This window comes from Pteronotus mesoamericanus, unplaced genomic scaffold (genome assembly GCF_021234165.1).
Source record: "Pteronotus mesoamericanus isolate MK-2021 breed Mesoamerican mustached bat unplaced genomic scaffold, CSHL_Meso_final contig_25, whole genome shotgun sequence".
In the NCBI taxonomy this organism is placed as follows: domain Eukaryota; kingdom Metazoa; phylum Chordata; class Mammalia; order Chiroptera; family Mormoopidae; genus Pteronotus; species Pteronotus mesoamericanus.
In genome coordinates, this window is record NW_026555105.1 from 31,143,243 (window position 1) to 31,163,582 (window position 20,340).

The window sequence follows — 20,340 nt, forward strand, 5'->3', positions numbered from 1 at the left end:
CCTTGATAATAAAAGACCCTCTTCCTAATATGCCCTTTGCTAATAAATCCCTCTTCTGCTAAGTTAAGTAGAATCATTTTATTTGTCTGCAACTAAAAACTGTATGATTAATTTTAATTTTTTTTTAATTATCTTCAGGCTTTCTTACTTCTTAGTAAAAATATTTATTTTGGGAGGACCAAGCTGGGATTTAAAACCACATTGACATAGGTTCACCGTGAGTTGTTTTTTTTAATTAAATCTTCACCTGAGGATATTTTTTTAAAATTTCTTTTTAGAAAGGAGAGCAGGAGAGAGAGCAAGCAACATTGATATGAGAGAAAAACATTGATTGGTTGCCTCTCCTAGTCTCCCTGACTGGGGATCGAACCAACAACTTTTCAGTGTATGGGATGGTACTCAACCGAGCTGCACCAGCTAGAGCATCAGTGAGTTTTTAATGCAGGTAAATGAAAAACAGTGGTGCCCTGCCCAGATCCCCATTACCAGGCAGATGTACCCATTCCCAGATGCCGTAAATATTGGCTGATAAAGTCTCACAGTTTCCATCCACATGCCTTATCCCCCAACTAAAGAATTGTCCAGAGCACTCATATTCACTAATGTCTTTTATCCTTCCAGCACCCCAGGAATTACCTCATGTACAGTAATAAACTGATATGGAGATAGAAAGACCAACTCCATGTCTCAAAGTGGCATAACTCAATGGTGCTTCAGAAACTCTCATAAAATAAGAAACTCTCAGAACAAGGCTAGACTCTGGGGGACCAAGTCCTTGCTTAGCTCCCACTCCTGCACCCCTTTGCTTCCCTCATTCTGCTTCTCCTGAGAGCTCTTCTTCGATGAGCCACACGTGTCTGAATTCATGGCTCAGGGACTTTTCATGTTGTGGCTCCACCTTTCTCTAGATCCTCAGAATCCATTCTCCTTCAGGGAAAGACAATGAGACTTGTACTAAAGCAGATTTTATGGGCCTGTTCTGGAAGCAGTGACCTCACTTCCACACACATTCCATTAAGCAGAACTCAGGCACATGTTCAACAGAAACTGGCAAACAGTGTGGCTCTGTGTCCAAGTGAAAGGAGAAGGCCTCCAGGCCTACATACAGGAGAAATGGTGAGGGGAAGCTAACCCAGGAAGTTGTGGTACATAAAATCACCACTTAGCTTTAGCTCAAGTAGCCATATTGAACAAACAAGGCAAGTGTCCCAGGGGTGAAATGGGACTTTCAAGCAAACAGAGATATCTTAGCTCTAGCTGATCCACAAGCAGTCAAGAAAATGGCTGAGCCATGCTGTATGGATAATAAAATGTTTTGAACTTTCCCCTACTAGGGCACAATCCACAAAGCTGGGTTGAAGGGAAAGAAAATAAAATGGCACGGTTTCTAACCTTTATATTTAGTAACTGAGTTGCATCCCTTCTCAGCCTCTCAGAGTGCTGTATTTTAAGTCTCTAAAGGGTACAAGTTCTAGTCTCTGCCTGAGGTTCTTCACTGATTTGTCTTTTCTTTCCTTCTCTATAGTGGTGAGAAGCTGACATTAATACATGTTCTGTGGCTTTTGTCTGATTCCCTTCAGGTCAGCTGAAAAACAAGAGGTGTGTAGCAGATTGCTGAGGCACTTCTGGTACAAACATTCTCTGATTCTAGAAGACTCAGAGGCTCAGTTGGAATAAGAGAGAATCTAGCCATGTTCTTAAGAGCTTGTGTGATGTCTTGATTTATAATGAATATGTATTTGGTTTCCCTCTCTTTTCTGAAGCAAAGCTCCTAAAACTACTGGAATTTCTTGTGATGACAACAATAAAGGTTTCCATTGTTATGTTAATGAGGTGACTTTTTGACTGGAAACCAAAGGATGGGGGTTAGTTACTAGGAAAACCAACCATGTGATTAAGAGGTTGGGATTTTAGTCTGTCCCCATCTTCCCTGGAGGGGTGAGGGGTTTGGGGTTAGATCTATTGCCAATGCCTAAGGATTTAATCAGTGTAGCTATGTAAAACTCAAAATTATTGGTATTCAAAGAGCTTTCATGTTGATGAACACATGAAGACTGAGGAGAGTGGTTCTCCTGGAGAGGGGTGGGAAGCTTCATGTCTTTCCCCCATACTTTGTCCTGTGCATCTCTTCTATCTGGCCTTTCCTGAGTTATAGCCTTTCAGAATAAACTGGTAATCCAGTAGATAAATGTTTCTCTGAGTTCCATTAGCCACTCTAGAAAATTTATCAAAGTCAAGTTCATTGGAGACTCCTGTTTATAGCCAATTGGTCAGAAACACAAGAGAACCTGAACTTTACATTGGTGTCTGAAATGGAGGAGGAGGGACAATCTTGGAAGACTGAACCCTTAACCTGTGGCATCTGATGCTATTTTTAGATAGACAGTATCAAAATTGAATTGTAGAACACCCAGCTGATGTTTGAGAATTGCTTGTTAGTATGGGACTCTTCCCCACTACAGCACCCCAAATGATCAGAATCATTTAGCTGGGGTTACAGGAGTAGCAATGAGCAGTTTATGATTCAACATGGGTCACTGCTGATGGTCAAAGGGAATGATGACAATGGATCACATGAGAAATGTGCTTGGGGTGTTGAAGAGGAAACCACAGGCCCAAAATTCCATCACTTGTGCTAAAAGCCCATGATACCAAACCTGATCTAATTGCAGTTTCAGTCTCTCACAGAAACATAATCTTAATTAACTAGGATGGAATATTCTGTTCAAGTACCATAAGGCAATCTGCAGGGTAAAAATACTTCCCATACTCTTTCCCCAAAGAAAAAGTCTCTAGATCAAAAATAATTTATTCTTTTCTTTTGTTAACAGCTCCCTTGCCCCATCCATCTTTCTATAAAAACCTTTCATTTTGTACAGTTCCTTGGAGCACCCTTCCAATTGCTAGATGGGATAATGTCAATTCATGAATTGCTTAATAAACTCAATCAGATTTCCAAATTTACCTGGTTGAATTTTGTTTTAAAGATTATTTATTTATTTATTTATTTATTTATTTATTTATTTATTTATAGAGAAAGGGAAAGAGGGAAAAAGGAAGAGAAACATAGATATGTAAGGGAAACATCAACTGATTGCTTCTCGCATGGCCACAGCTGGGAGCTGGCCCGCAACTCAGTCATGTGCTTTGGCCAGGAATTGAACCAGCAACCTTTCAATTTGGAGAATGACACCCGATACACTGAGCCACACAAGTTTGGGGAATTTTGCTTTTTAACAAGAGTAAACCAGGCACTGCCTCTTTCCAGACTTTGCCCACACTGGGATCCTGCCTGAGAATCTCAAGAGGAGAAGGGTGGTGAGGAAATTAGGCCTCCATGATTTCTAGTATGCTTCCTTTTTTACTTATCTGTATGGAGCATCATCCAGATCCCCCCTTCAGGGCCATACTCTTACCCCCAGCTGTGAGAAATTTTACTTGTTGACTAATCACAATAGGGGCCTGCTGGGGGGAAGCCCCAAAAGTCTAAATTTAAGATTGATGTCAAAGGATTGACACATAATTTTATTCAAATTCCTAAGAGTTTTAATAGGAGAAATTTACGTACACAGGCCACTTCCAATGGTGGCTGTCCTGGAAGAATCCACATCCCTCCTAGGACAGGGTCCTTTTTTATAAGGGGATAATTGTAAAACCACATGGTGGATAGTCACTAGACCACCAGAAAGAACAATGCATTCCTAAGTGAATAGATAACATCAGTCAGTTAACACACTCTACACATTCATTAACCTCCTCTTGGGGGGCATTCCAGTTTTCTGGGTAGTCAGCTAAGCCTGAATCTACTGAAAGTTAAAGAGAGAGCCCAACATTTCCCAGGCACCTTTGTTGCTGAACACATATTGCATCTAAAATGTGTTCCCCTACAGGGCCCTCCCTGGAATTTGCCCTTGGTCTCAGGGGACCACCTTCCTTAAGGCTAGGCAGCAGAGAGAATGACTGAGTAATGATAAAAGGTCCTGACCTCTTTGCCTCATTTGGAGCAACTGAGAAGGTCATCCTGGCTCCAGAGCTCCCTGTAGAGTGGACAAGGACTGTGGTAACTGCACGGAAGCTCAGATTTTTCTGTCCATTCTCAACCTTCTCTCTTCCTTGTAAGTAGCTCCTGAGAGCATGCCCCAGAAAACACCTTGATTGAAACTCCCAGATTCAATCTTTTTTTTCCAGAATCTCAGGGAATGCAAATGAAGACAACCTGGAACATAAATTCTAAATAAAACATTTGTGTTGGGGACATGCAATTTTAAAGGAATTTCTAAAACCCCCACCTCTGGTCCCCAACCACAGCGTCCAGCCTCTTTCTATACACACATGCTCCACAGAAGGATCAGAAGAAATTAGAAGGGAGGACCAGTTGAATCAGTCCCCCACAGCTTTCCTATCTGCTGCTGCTGCCCTTGTATTTTCTCCCCATTTGCCTCCTGCTAATGCAAATTCGAGGTCTTAATAAAGACTTTTTTCTTTCTTTCTTTCTAAGGCCTATAAGACACTTCATCGTTTTCTTCTTTCACAAGGTTTTTTTTTTTAATTTCCTCTGCCTAACTGGGGTTTTTATATGTTTAAAGAAAAAGTCAGAAGTTTGTGTGTGTGTGTGTGTGTGTGTATGTGCATATTTCAAGACTACATAGCATATTTCCTGTCTTTTTATCACTTGGAACTCAGAGCACCAGGCAGACAAAATCTGCTCCCCATTTCTCTCTACTTGATGAATTATCCAGGTACTTCTGTGACCCAGATGTCCCCTGGCTATGACTTTGACACTCTGAATCCATGAGTATCTTCTCTTTAAGGTTCTAGAGAGCTTGGACCTTGGTCACAAAGAACCTATCTTCTACGATAGATGGCTAGGGGCACAGAAAATCTATAGATAGTTTCGTTTTTTTGTTTGTTTGTTTTTGTTTTGTTTTCTTTTTGGAGGGTGGGTAGTGAATCCAACCAAGCCATTTTGTTGGGGATATAGCCTAGGAGGGTCATTACTAGAAAAGAAAGGTGTTGACTTCCAGTACATGATGAGCCAAACACCCTTGTAGTGTAAAGGCAGAAAATACACATTCCCACACCATTTTCAGCCTTCCACAGTCTATTGTACAACTGTCAATTCTATGGTTTCAAATTTTTTGTTAGGAGTTTATTTGTGGAATCATACATATATATAACATCTTCATCCAAAATGTATTTCATGTTACATGAGTGGTTTTCATGAGCAAGTGCACATAGTTTGACTTCTCATGTGACCCTAATGTTCTCTGAAACTTGTCTGCCCTCCAGAGCATTGAGGAAATGAGGTTCTAATTCCCCATGCCCATGGTTTCTGTGCATTTCTCACATTGGCATGATCCCCTGCATCTCTCTTCCTCTGATTATTTAAGCAAATCTGTTTGGCCTTTCCTTGTTTCGGTGCAATGTCCATCCTTTCTCCAGCTTTTAGGAGAAATTCAAGCATACCAAATGCATTTAAAATGTACACTAACTGTCCCATGGAGAAGGCAGATAAGCCCACTATATTCCTGGCTTCATTCTTTTTTTTTGTTTTTAACCTTTACTGTATTTTTCTCATTACCATTTAGTCCCCTTATGATGCTCTCCCTCCAGCAATCACCACATTATTGTCCATAAGTTCTTTTTCCTTTTTGCTCAATCTCTATACCCCCTAACCATGCCCCCCTCCAACTAGCTGTCATCTGCACTCCATCTTTGAGTCTGTTTGTTTTGCTTGTCAGATCTGTTTGTTCATTAGATTCCACATATGAGTGAAATCATATGGTGTTTGTCTTTTCTGACTGCTTTATTTCACTTAGCATAATGTTCTCCAGGCCCATGCATCCTGTCACAAAGGGTGAAATTTTCTTCTTTTTTATGACTGCATAATATTCCATTGTGTAAATGTTCCATAGTTGTTTTATCCATTCATCTATGGATGGACACTTGGGCTGCTACCGTATCTTGGCAATTGTAAATAATGCTGCAATGAACATAGGGGTGCTTTTCTTTTGAATTAGTGTTTTGGGTTCCTTCAGATATATCCACAGAGGTGAGATCAGTGGGTGAAAAGGCATATCCATTTTTAAATTTTTGAGGTATCTCCGTAATGCTTCCCACAACATCTGTACCAATCTGCCTTTCTACCAACAGTGCCAAAGAGTTCCCCTTTTTCTACATCCTCTCCAGCACTTGTTGTTTGTTGATTCACTGAAAGAGAAATTAAGAAAACAATCTCATTCACAATTATTTAAAAAAGAATAAAATGCCTAGGAATAAACCTAACCAAGGATGTAAAAGCCCTGTGCTCGGAAAATTATAAGACATTGAAGAAAGAAATTGAAGAAGATTCAAATAAGTGGAAGTGCATACTGTGTTCATGGATAGGAAGAATTAACATCATTAAAATGTATGTACCATCCAAAGCAATCTATAGATTAGATGCAATTCCTATCAAGATTCCAATGAAGTATTTCAAAGAACTAGAACAAATATTTCATAAATTTATGTGGAATCACATAAGGCCCACAAAGGAAGAGCAATTCTGAGAAAGAAGAACAAAGTTGGAGGAATCATGCTATCTAATATCAAACTACATTACAAGGCCATAGTAATCAACACAGCTTGATACTGGCATAAAAACAGATACATAGATCAGTGGAACAGAAAAGACAGCCCAGAATAAACCCACAACTTTATAGTCAATTATATTTGACAGAGGAAGCAAACACATACAGTGGGCTAAGGATAGTTTATTCAATAAATGGTGTTGGGAAAACTGAACAGATGTGTGCAGAGCAATGAAACTAGACCACCTTCTTACACCACACACAAGAAAAATTCAAAATGGATCAAAGACTTAAATTTTAGACCCAAAACCATAAAAGTCCTAGAAGAAAACATAGGCAGCAAAATCTCAGACATTGTTTATAGCAATATTTTATCAGATATATCTCCCTAGGCAAGGGAAACAAAAGAAAAAATAAATGAGAGTATATCAAACTAAAAAGTTTTTGCACAGCAAAGGAAATTATCAACAAAATAAAAAGGCACCCCGCAGAATGGGAGAACATATTCATCAATATATCCAATAAAGGGTTAATAACCGAAATTTATAAAGTACTTAAAAAACTCAACACCAAAAAAAAAAAAAAAAATCCAATTAAAAGAATGGGCAAAGGACCTCAATAGACACTTCTCCAAAGACATATGAAAAGATGCTCAACATCACTAATCATCAGAGAAATGCAGATTAAAATCACAATGAGATACCATTTCACACTTGTCAGAATAGCTATCTGGCTTCATTCTTGTTCCAGTTTTCTCTTAGAGTTTCTTGTGGCTGTGTGTCCCTTCAAAACACACCTATTCCCAAAGGAGGCTTAGGGGCATGGTCTCAGCTGCCTTCTGCCTTGAGGAAAAAAATAGTCTTGTTTTATATCCTTTCCACCTTGAAATTCTAAGAAGCTTTATCTTTATGTCTAGTAACTGCCTTCAATTAACCATGGCTTGTTAAGTTCTGCCTTCAAGTTCTCCTGCCCAATGAACAGTGTTTCTACCCAGCCTAATGAATTTTAAAACAATAGTGATCAGAGTGAACCCTTATTTCAAAGAATTTCCACCAAATAGTGAGTTCCTCTAGAACAAGGTATTTTTCTTATTCATGCTTATATGCTTATCACCTAGTAGAGTTCCTGGCACCAGGTGGGCTTTCATTGAGCTGGTTGAATTAATAACACTACAGGAAATTATTTTGTAAAACAAAGTATCTACTTTAATAGGAATAAAATACTCTACTTCAAATGTGATTATAAATGTGTGTTTTTGTATTTGGGGATTTTCTTAAGTATGATAAGATGAAATGCACTTAATTACTCACAGGAAAATATAACCTAGATATTTCCCATATGGAGGTTGGCTGCGAATTTCTCCCTGGAGAAATGGGACTTTGCTTGGAGTCCACTCTGTTGTCATAGACAAAATGGTAGAAGGTACACTTTGAGCTCTAGGCAGGAAGCCAACATTTTCATGTCTCCTGATGCTTAAAAACCATGCTCTGATTTTTATTTTTATTTTGTTTCTAGTGCCAGTGCTCCGAGGTCAGTATGCTAATTCAAAAACTAATTGCATATATTTGCATACTGTGCATATTCTTGACTCCATAGAGGCAGAATTAAAATTAAATAGTGTTTTTTACTCTTTCACTAGTCCAGTATGGTTTTAACATTCTACTGGAAATTCATTTTCCTTCATTGTTCTTGTTAATGGCTAAACAGCACCAGATGTTAGACCTTGATCCTTGAGTTTGGTTAAGAAAAGAATTCAGAGCCAAGAACTCTAATTACAATAGAAAGTTAAAGGCTCCTTAGAATTTAGAAAAGAGAAAGCAACAAACAGACCTTGAAGGAAGAGATAAGGAAAGGCAGAGGAGAGAGAGAGAGAGAAAGAGAGAGAGAAAGAGAGAGAGAGAGAGAGAGAGATTGCTTTGGTCCTGATGTTGCTTCACCTGGTTTTGCTGCTTTTCTGGGCCTGGAGCTGAAACATAACTGAGGCCTAAATATTATCTCTAGTTTGAAGCAAACTGTCTTGTGGTCTACAGACTGAAGCCTTTGTGCCAAAGATTATTTGAGGTGGGTCAGAACCTCATTGTCTTGGGGACTTAACGCTCAAGGGAGTGATCAATCAAGGGCTTGTATGGGAGTCACATGAGTCTTTTCTCTAGCCCCCTTGTTCCTCTTCTAAGGGGGTCTACCCTGCCTAGTAGTATGCTAGGAGATGAAAGGTCACCCTGGGGGCGAGGTCCCACCCTACAATACTTGTCATCCCAGTTCTGCCTGTTGCTAGGGACCCGGGGCTTTCTGCCCTGGTGACCTTTCTGTACCTGCCCTATGGTTCTTATTCTGCTTATGCCCGTCTAAGGATCTACTATGTAAGTTTTCAAACTCTTTGAAACTGCAGAAAAGATAATGAGATTTAGCAATTACCAGCTTAATATAGTCAATGTAAAAGAAGATTGGATTTTCTTGATGTGATCATTTAATCTACAGTGACCAGGTTATTTTTGCTGGTTCTTGGATTCCACATACTCAGTTTGGGTGGGTGGGAGGAGGGTCTGTACATGTCTAAGGAAAAAGTAAAACACTTTTACTTTACTGAAATCCAGCATTGTTCTTCAATTATATATATAGGCAATCAATTGCAATATTATTAGTAGTATCTGGGTCTTTGGCATCACTAGAAATCAGTTATTTTAATCTCACAATACAATTGTTCCAGATATCTTAAAATGTCATTTACTCTTAAATCACTGCTTTTCAATTACATTATTAGACTCTCCATCAGTTCTTGTTATTTAATATGTCAGCAAAGAAGCAGAACCATTGCTGTATCACAAATTTGTGTTTTTTTTAATATTTAGATTGCTAAATTTAAGTCTAATTCAGCTTATACTATGTACCACTGTGCAATTCACTTTATGTATTTATTTTTTTATTGTTGTTCAATTACAGTTGTCTCAATTTTCCCCTATTGTTCTCCCCTGCCCAACCTCCCACACTGAATCCACACCCTGTTGTCAATGTCCATGTACTTTATACATTTTAAAAAATTAACCTAATGAAGGGTCCTTCAGCTCATCAGGACACCAGAGGGATCTGAGGGACAGAAAAGGCTAAGACTGAAATTTACTCATTTGTGAGTTCCCCTACTTGTTTCTGTGTTTATCTGTCTCTTATTGAACCACCATACATGGCTTCTTATCTCTCTCTCCTCAACACAGCCCTCTTGGGGACACCATTTATTTGCTGAACAGTAAGTATGCTTTTAATGCCTGATGGTACTTGAAACTCAGCAAACTATTTCTGAAGAGGGAAGAGCTCACTCAGGCATGGCTTGAAGCTCTGAAAAAGTCATTATATTTTAGAATGAGGGTGATATTTTTAAAATATATGTAACCAAAGGTCTGCTCACTCCATAGGTTTCTAAAAAAAGCTGCCCTCTAATTGGGCCCTTATCAATCCCAAACCCTTAGGACAAGTTCTAAGTATAAATTCACCTTTTCACTTCCGTTAGGAGAACAGAAGCCAGTTTAAATGGTATGCAATCTACTGAGGGAACATTAACTGAAATCATTCTGAACTTCCTGGGCTTGCTCCTTGCTGGACAAAACTGAGGCCTGGAAGCACCCAGTACGTTGCAGAGGCGGCCTTGTCCTGCTTCAAGTAGGGATCTAACAAATAGGAGGGTTGGATACTCTGGCTCGATTCCAGGTTTCCTGGAGCTCTGCCTGTGTCCTCTGAAACTTGCTCCCTTAGTTGCTGAGTCATCAAACTGTGGAGGAAGCACTTCCAGTGAAAATCATCCTTTGTGGACTTCAATACTTACCGCACGTATTTTGGGAGGCAGACCAGAGCCAAGTGCTGCCTTGGCAAAAGCATATAGTAGGTGTTACGAACTCCACTTCTGCATTTCAAGGTTTTCCTAAACCTTTTGCTTTCCCCTTGTTCAAGCATTTTGTGCTGATATACTTGTTCATAGTATAGTATAGTAAGTCCTCACTTAACATCGCCCGTAGGTTCTGTGACTTTAAGTGAAACAACATGTAACAAAACCAATTTTACCATAGGCTAATTGATGCAAACAAGAGTTAAGTTTCTGTGGCATCTCATCAACATTATAATGGAACAATGTGGAACTAGAAGACATTATTTGAGGAATTACTGTATTAGCAGTGCAATGTGCCCTTCATTAGGGGATCGCTGTCAGCTGGGAAAGCCAAGTATTTGAAAGGGATACAATTCTTAAAGCGAATTTCTAAATGGTAGGCAGTGAAACCTAGATGCTCTCCTTGCCAGGCTTTCAGTTGACTGAGTTAATCAGAAGGAAGATTATTTTGGGTGGGCCTGACCTAATCAGCTGAGCTCTTAAAAGAGGGTTTATAGGTCAAAAATAAAAGAAGTTAGAGAAAAGTCTGCCTCCTTCTGACCTAAAAGGAGGCAAACTTCTATGTTGCGGAGAGAACCACACCTGGTAGGGAGAGCGTGCTGCCTTGAGGAGCTGAAATGTCGGATCTACAACAGTCACAACAAATTAAATTCTGCCAACAATCTGAGGAAGCTTGGAAGAAGAATTGAACTCCAGATGAGAAGCCCAGCTCAGCCAACATCTCTTCAGTCTTGTGAGACCCAGAGCAGTAGAACCAGCTAAACTGTGCTGTGACTCCTGACCCATAGAAACTGGGAGAAAATAAATTGTGGTGGTTGAGGCTATGAGTTTGTGGTAATGTTTTGCACAAAAATAGAAAAATAATAGAGTAGGGGTCCAGAGATTCTTAACTTTTGTGTGTAATGGACCCCATGGGAAGACTGGTGAAGACTGCAGGCTTCTACTCATAATTAATTTTTAGATTCTTACAATAAAATACACAGGGTTACAAAGGAAACAGCTTTTACTGAAATAGAGTAATAAAATATTAAAAACATATCTGGGTCAGAGTAACAATACACTTATTTGTTAACACATAAATAATAAGATCTATGAACTACTATAATATTAAAAATAATGAGTACAACACATGATTTTTGATATCTGAAGCAACAGTGATGCAATATAAAATTACTTGGCACTTATATGGGTGTCAGGGTGTCAGGACTGCTAGCGTTCTTATGGTTAGCTACTTTCATTCACAATTTAAGGAACTAAATTTCAGATAGGGGTTAGTGAACATAAATGTATATATTTTTTCTTCCTAGTATATGGGTCCCTGCATTCTACTTAGGTTAAGAACTCTAGATGAGAATGTTCTTGGGTTTCTTCCAATCTTGGTATTCTCTGAGCTGGCTTCTCTTTTCTGAGCATTCTCCAGTGGATTCCATCCAGTAGAATCATTAGGCCCTTGTTCACACCCTTAGGAGAAACTGCCCACCCTTTGTTTATCCCTAGATCATTTTTCTTTAATTACGTGAATGATTTGATTTGCATCTGTGATTCATGTTTTTTTTTTTCATTATGTGAAATTAACAGAACCCAGCTGCACCATGATAAACTCTGGGTGTATTTGTCTGTGTTTCTAAATGTCTGTGTTGCAAGTGCCTTCCTGGGGGAGGCCAAAGCTCATAACTCCAATAGCAAAGCCAGGGTTCCAGGCTGTACCTAGTCTTTAGTCCACAGCTGCCCATCCCTGCTCCTCTTTTCTGCAGTCTCAGTGGGGACCAGAAGTATGTGCTTGTGAAAACTGCTTTCCGCCCACTGGTCTTTGAACTGTCAAAGTTATAAATGGATGTTCTCTGCTCTTGACTGCGCTGTAAATCAATGTATTACATGTTTCCCAGTTATTCCTTTACTCCTTTCTTTATTCTTTCCTTTTAAAAAAGTCGCAAGCCTGTGACTTTAAAATCTAAAGAGCTTATGATACATTCCTTTCCTCTCTTGTCCCAGCTCCTATTTCTATTTTCTTTTCGTTTGCTAATTCCTTAACTTCACATAGCATATCTATTATCTCTTGACTTATTAACTTTATATGAAGTCTGTTGACTCACTGTTATGAAAGATGAGGATTTAACTCACTTTACTCCCCATTGCCCATGGATGGTAGTTTTATTGTTTTACCTCTCTGGCTTTCTTGTATCATATCTCTATTTATATCAATTTTAGCATCACATCTTCATATGCTTCCTCTTTCTATGTTTCATTTTCTTTCAGGTACATATTTGCTTTCAGATACATATTTGCTTTTATATTGTCAAGTTTAGGATCATTTACACACTCTTATACCAAAATTGTGTCTTCTACACATTCTCTATAGATTAACTTTAAAAGTAGGAAATGAACAAAGAGCTTTTATCTAACTTTGACTATCAGAATATTGTTCTAGGCAGGGCCAAGTGGTAACTAGGATCATATGTGTAATATGATGATCTCCTAGACCTCTTGAAGAAGAAAGTGACAATTGTCAAGGTCAAAGCATTCGCATATTGTTTATGTCATTGAGATATTAAAATCATGTCTAATTTTTGTCTGTTTAACACTTTGTTAAACTTTATATGTGTAATTTTTATTTTATGTCTCTTTGAGTTGTCAATCACTTCTACTTTTTTTCCTTCTAAACAAAAGAATAACATGACTTCAGTCCTAAATTTTGACCCCAGATGGTCCATCCACAGACCAATTAAATTAAAATTTCTGTGAATGGAACTCTAGCATAAGCTAATTTCAAATCAAAGTATTTCTACATAAATTGAACTGATTAATTTGAGAGAGGAGAGAGAGCTATTGCACATATAGATTCTACCTAAAATATATTATTTCCCAGTTCTGCGAATAACGAGTCCAATAGACTAGTTCCTTAGAGAAGCATTACCTAAACATTTTCCATCCAGATAGTGTGGGTGGAATTCTATCTCCAGTAATAGCTGCAGAGCATGTGACTCAGACTTAGCCTCCACGCACAGGTCCATCTTCATTTACAAAGCAAGTATAAGTGATTAATTCTTGGTGTCACCGCAAAGGTCTCATAACACTTAAAAGTAAATTATTTGTTAAGAAACTATTAATAATGTTTAGTCCATAGAATCTTGGAACTCAGCGTCCTCCATTTTGACTCAATGCTCCATTCTTCAGCTGATTCCTTAATTTCTTCTGAATTTTTTTTGGTAAGAAAACTTCTAGAAACTGAATCCACACTCTCATTTCATAAGTGAGATAATGAATTTATTTCCTGAGCCCAATTAATTTCTGTTGCTGAGGTAAAGACACACTGTTTAGATCTGAACACTGCTGTCTACTTTGTAAATGATCGCAGGCTGAAGTGAAACAGAACTGTTAATGTATTTTTGATGAATATTAAAAATTCATGAAAAAATAAAAAGTATGATAAATATTCAAAAGAGCCTGGTTTGGTTTCCTTGCCTTAAAGTTATTTTCTTTCTCATACTCTCTCCCTTACTCTACAATGATTATCATAAAACTTCTGTGTCTTTCTGCATTATGGAAAGTCAATTTGATAAGAGTGCTGTTATGTCTGTAACCTGTCAGGGGTAAATTGAGTAGAAAATTATGCAGTACCCTGGTAGAACCAAATGTTAATATGGGAAATTCTCATTAAAAGCCCTAAGAAGCTACAGATGTTTGAGTAAATTCTACTGATTGCTTTGACCTGACCTTTTTGTTTTTTACTGCCCTCTTACACAGTGTACTAAAATCCTTCAACTGGTCTCACCCTATGTTATCAGTTTCAGACCAGGAGTCTTTTTCAGAATCATTGGTTATGGCATTAATTCATTTTCTTCCCACCTTTCCTGTTCTGTCTCCTGCCTGCCGACAACAGCTCTCCGTAGAGTGCAGTGAGCAGGAAAATGCAACGTTTCTCCTTCAATAGACAGGACATCCCATTTGGGTCACTCATGCAACTCATTTTAAATAAATTGAATCAGCTTATGCCTATTAGCTGCTGTCCTTGAACTAAGATAACATGGGACGTTCAGGTGTCACTAATAAAAGAAATTATGAGGGTGACAAAATTTGCTGTGTGCTCCAAGGCCAATTCCTACAGAGTTTTTTACTTGAATAGGACTGGGGGAAATAACTTTTATTGCTTCTAATAAAGTAGCATGTTAATGATTAACAGTGTATTATGCCCTTGGAGAAAAGCATTGGAAAATTAGAAAATTTGAGAATATTTTTTAAATGAATTTTATTTTTGTGTAATAAATGAAATACCATGAATGAGGTTGAGAGAGTGCTCATCCCAGGAGACTGGCAATGCCCAGCCCTGACCCAAAGCACCTCTTGTTATAGGGATTTAGCCTCAAGAGAATCAACAAGTCAAATTAATCAGTAAGCCTAATTCATATACAGGAGTTACCTGAGGAGTAACATAAAGATTCTTTTATTCAAGAAGGGTTTAAATTTATTGAAGTAAATCATCTCTGAACCTCAATTTTCTGATGATAGATTTGGTCCAGTAATTTCCAATCCTATGGCTTTAAATGCAGGTAAAGTCTTTAATTAATTCATACCTCTCCCTTGTTATTAGTGTGGCTCACCAATATTTTAAGTTATTCTCCCTGTTTGGACATATAAAATGATCTCATTTTCCTGACCCTTCATGTAATGCACACCCATGGGACTTCTTTGACCAAGGAAACTGTATGTGTGACTTCTAGACTGTAACAGTTAATTGTTGATGCTTGACTTTTGTTTCTTCTCCCTGTGTCTTATGGAAGCAGAAAACTGGCATGGTGGGGCCACAGGACTGATGCAGCCTGAAATGAGAGTGGTCCTGACTCATGACTGAGTAAGGATGAATGAGAAGTGAATTTGTATTGTGCTAAGCCACAATACAAAAGTTAGGAGTTACTTTTACTGCATCATAACCTACCCTGTCCTTATTGAAACAAGCTTCATGTCCAAACTCTCTTGAATGAGGTACTTTAGAGCCACTGTTGTTGTTGTTATTGTTGTTTTCAGGGCATTTGTCTTGACAATTTTTGCTGGAAGCTCAGCTATTTTGTGATATGAACTACCAGTTGGAAAGTTGTGAGCTGAAGTGTCCAGATGCTGACCTATCAGCTACAGACAAGTGTATCCTTCATGAGGCCCTCTAACTAATGGAGAAGAGCTGTACTATAGAATCAAAATCAAGCTTAGCCCACGACTCTTCTGTGATCTCTGCTTGTGACTACCAAGAATACCTTGTTCTATTGGCATTTATTAATTCCTCTTGGCTACTCACATTAATTTACCTCTTCTCTGATAATGGTTTATAGGAATAACTTTGATATGAGTGTTCAGTACACAGATGGCTTGTTGGGTATCGGTCTCAGAAATACCAATCTCCTCTTAGAAATATTGAGGTTCCAGAAGTCCTGTTTTCTATAAGCACAAACAAACATCACCTATCTGAATGGGGTAAAATTATCCACTTCTGCTATGGCTCAGGCTTGATTCTTACCTAAGAAGTGAATTATTTTAATAAATTCTACACCTTTAGTGTCTTGAAAAATAGAAATATATCGAATGAAGCAGCCCCATTGTTATAAGCATGGACATTTAATATTTAAGAGGACATATTCCCAGGAACCTTCTTCAAATTGGAAGAGTTAGGGGAGAGGTTGTATTTTGTGTGGCACTTTATAAATTATTTGATAGAATAAAGAACTTTTAAAATGTAGTTATAGTATTTCATCCAATCCTCCGTTATGAAAGTTCCATTAATAATAAATATAACACTGATTTTATATTTTCTCCTACAGCAAGACACTCTTTATTCTCCTTTGAAGTGGATTCAGTCCCCTAAAGCACAACACTTTTGAATTAAGTAGCTATTGAGTTGCGAAGTGGGAAGGAGGATAAAGCTGAAATATTTTGCTAATGCCTCACAGAGGCTGAAGAAGTAATGAGGAGGCTTCCATCAGCACTTTTTATTGCTGATCAACATGAAAGTGTCTGAGCTGGAGGGGGGCTAGTGTTTCACTAATTTTTATGAAGCCCTTACAGAGGGGTGGGCATACTTGTTCATCCCTCCCTCTTTATCTCCTCCTTTTTGTCTCAGACTCCTTGGAGAAAGTTTACAGACCCAAGAAAGGTGCAGTTCCCTTAATTTGTATATGGTTTAAAACAACTATTGAAATGAGATATGTCGCTCTGTTACTGCTATTCTGTAGTTATTACTACTGGCTGATGAATGCAGTTCTTTCAACCTTTCTTCCGCACCTTGTATTCTACTAAACTATTTTCCTGGAGACCTTTCATCTGCACTTTTTCTCACTAACATGGACAGCTATCTTAAGGTTGTTGGTCTTGCCCTAACCCATTAAAGATTCTTGTACCTGATGATTATTAGGTTCAAGTTGCCATTTTTGTTTGTCAAAAATGGATGACTGTAAAAAATTCTCCATGGTTCAAACTTTCTTTGCTGTGGCTAGCAATTTACAGAGTATTTAAAGGACTGCTTAACATGTGTAAACAACTTGTACTTTGCCAATTTATTTTTTGGTCACCAACAAAGGAAACAGATAAGTGATAAAAAGGAGTATCATCAAGAGAATCTATAGAAGAGGCACAGGTTCCTGGACATTGTGCAGCATCACTCACCCTTCCCTCACCCAGTTCAAGGCTAAGGAGTAATGAGAAAGAAGAACAAAGGAAAGGAAGAGAAGATGGTTTACACTGGAGATCCAGCCAGCCTCAGGCACTATCTTTATTCTGATGGTCTCTGCCTTTCAGTAATGAAATGAGGATAAGTTTTCTTCATAGAAAATAGGAAAACAGAGAAGCATTTTATACTTTGTATATCAAAGAAGCAGGCTCATCTGAGACATTTGTAAAGACAGTTGTGAAACAACTGCAAACTTCCCCCTCACCATCCCTTCAAAAAACAAAACAAAACAAAACAAAACACACACACACACACACACACACACACACACACACACACACACACATCCCCCTGCCCCCAGCAAAAACCGCAAGGTCATCCAGATTGACTTTGATTGTATATCCTTGGAGAAGAGAGAAAAGCATTTAGGAGAGAGGAAATCAAGGGGAGTGAGGAGCAAAGGTGCTTACTTTTCCTCCTCACTTATTCTGTTGTAATCATTTATTTTAGCTTATTAAGTCCTCCCAACCCTCCTACCATGTGGATATCATCACCCCATTTTACAGAGGAGATGTTTAAGGCATACAGACCAAGTACAGCTTGTTCCAAGAGGAAAACTTGCTGATTGGCAGAGGAATAGACTCAAAGTCAAGCTGGCTGAAATCCAAAGTTGAATTTCTTCCAAAATGGTACACAAATGCCCACAGGGAATCAAGCAGGTGGTGGATTTTACAAGAATCAGGAAAACAAAAGGTTCTAGATAGGGGTAGGAAATCACCTGCCTACAGATTCTCTCATAAAATATTCTGCCCCTCCCAGCAAGCTTTTCACTAGCACATTAATAAAGCCATATCCCGGTCAGTCCTTGAGGAAGCTGTTGGGGAAGAGTGGGTCTGGGTAGGTTGGGAATATTGCCTGTCCTAGCATACCATTGCCCTGCCCCCACCCCCTGAATAAACAGTTTGCCTTGGTGAGAATCTTTTTTTATACATTTTTATTTTTTTAAATTTATAAATCATGTTTATTCTATTACAGTTGTCTCAATTTTTTACCCCTTTACCCCCTCCAACCATCCCACCCCAACCCCTCGCTCCACAGTTAATTCCCACTCTGTTGTCCATGTCCATGGGTCATTCATACATGTTCTTTGTCTAGTCCCTTCTCCTTCATTCCATCATTGTCCTCTTTCCCCATCCCCTCTGGTCATTTTCAGTCTGTTCCATGTCTCTGTGCCTGTGGTTTATTTTGTTCGTTAGTTTATTTTGTTGAATACAGTCCACTTATAGGTGAGATCATATGGTATTCATCTTTCATCAACTAGCTTATTTTACTTAGCTTAATATTTTCCAGTTCCATCCTTGTTGTCGCAAAAGATAGAGTCCCATCTTCCTCTCTCTCTCTTTCTCTCTCTCTCTTTCTTTTTCTTTCTTTCTTTCTTTCTTTTTCTCTCTCTTCTTTCTTTCTAAATGTAGATTGATTTAATTTATTTTTTTAAATGTCAAAGTTAATTATAAAATATTAAAAAATTTAAAACCATTATAAAGGCTCAGAAATTAAACCAACATGACACCTTGGTGAGAATCTTAAAGGCACACATGCCCTTTTGCAAAGAAACGCCATCTGTAAATGTTCCCAATTAAAGACACAGAATGTTACAGGAGAGAGAGCATAGTTGTGGGGACTGGGGTCAGGAGACTCAATTAACATTTGTAAGATATTGTACATCTGAAAATGGAGTTAATTACATCTACTTTGTAGAACTTCTATAAGTTAACAATTATCAATCTCTCTCTCAAATTTTACGCTTAAAAATTTGTTGGGGTTTCAAAAGAGCTTTACTTTGTTAGATATGGATTGTATCTATTGATATTAAATATAGATTATAAAATCAAGACATCCAAAATAGTTATTAATTTTTCAAAAATTATAACAATTACATATTAACAGAGATTATGTTTTAAGAGCAATAACTATACATTCCAAAAAACTTAGTGAGAAGAGCGTTATTGTTTTACAACTTTGTGAATCTCTTTAATGTGGGGCTTACTGTAAAACAGCCAGATGCTCTGATCTGCTTCCACATTCAATCTGCTGTGATACATTGTTTTGTTTAAAGTGTATAAAGAAAACTTAGCTTCAAACAGATTTGTAGTTGGAAAAGTGAGGTGCTCATGGATCTTCAAAAGGCAACCTTTGAGGGTTCTGGTACTACACTATGATAATAGTTACTCTAAAGATTAAAAAGAGTGAATGATAATGGAAAAAATGTATATAATAAAGTTTTAAAAAAAAATGTACGAGTGCAAAGGATTTTCAACAGTTCCAGTACACAGAGCAGATACTAAATTAAATGAGAAATGTGATCCTCAAATCTCAGTGTATCAACATGTCTATGTCTAAGAAATGTGTACCAAAAGAATGTGTGTGTGTGCATACAGGTTGGGGCAAAAGTAGGTTTACAGTTGGAAAATAATACAATAATCAATAATTACACAGGATGTATTGTATGTATTCACAACTGTAAACCTACTTTTGCCACACCCTATATATACATAAATCTCACAGCCAAGCAAATGAATGAATGGGGGCACACATACATAAAAACATAGCTTTGAATTCACTTGACCTCCCTTAAATCAAAGTATTGGTACTCTGTTTCAGAATTATTTTAACAACATTCTCTTGTCTCCTACCCCTCTTACCTTTTACCTAGGTTGCTGGATCATATGAAAAATGTATCTTTAACTTTACAAGAAATTGTCAAACTGTTGTCCAAAGTGGCTCTGCTATTTTGCATTCCCACAATCAATGGATATGAATTTTATTTGCTTCATGTCCTTGCTAGCACTTTGGTAATTATTTACTCCCCACCCCATCCTAATGGGTGCATTCATAGTCATATATCCATATTTTTGAGTTTTCTATTTGTTCCTTTCTTTAAAAAGTCACAAAATAAAAAATATTAAAATAACTTAGATGGGCAAAACCACTATAGAAACTATTGATATAGTAGTTAATGAAAAAAATACCAAAGATCTAAAAATCTCAATGTGTAAGTAAAGTACTTATCTGGAGTAATTGTATACATTTTTATTCTGTGGGTAATATTTAAATATTATCTTTTGAAATCTCCTAATCACAATTTTTAAAAAATAATTTAACATTGTATTGCTAATAACTCAAATATTAGAGGTCACATTAAAATTAACAAGTAAGTATAAACTTGATCCCTTCTCAAAGTGCCA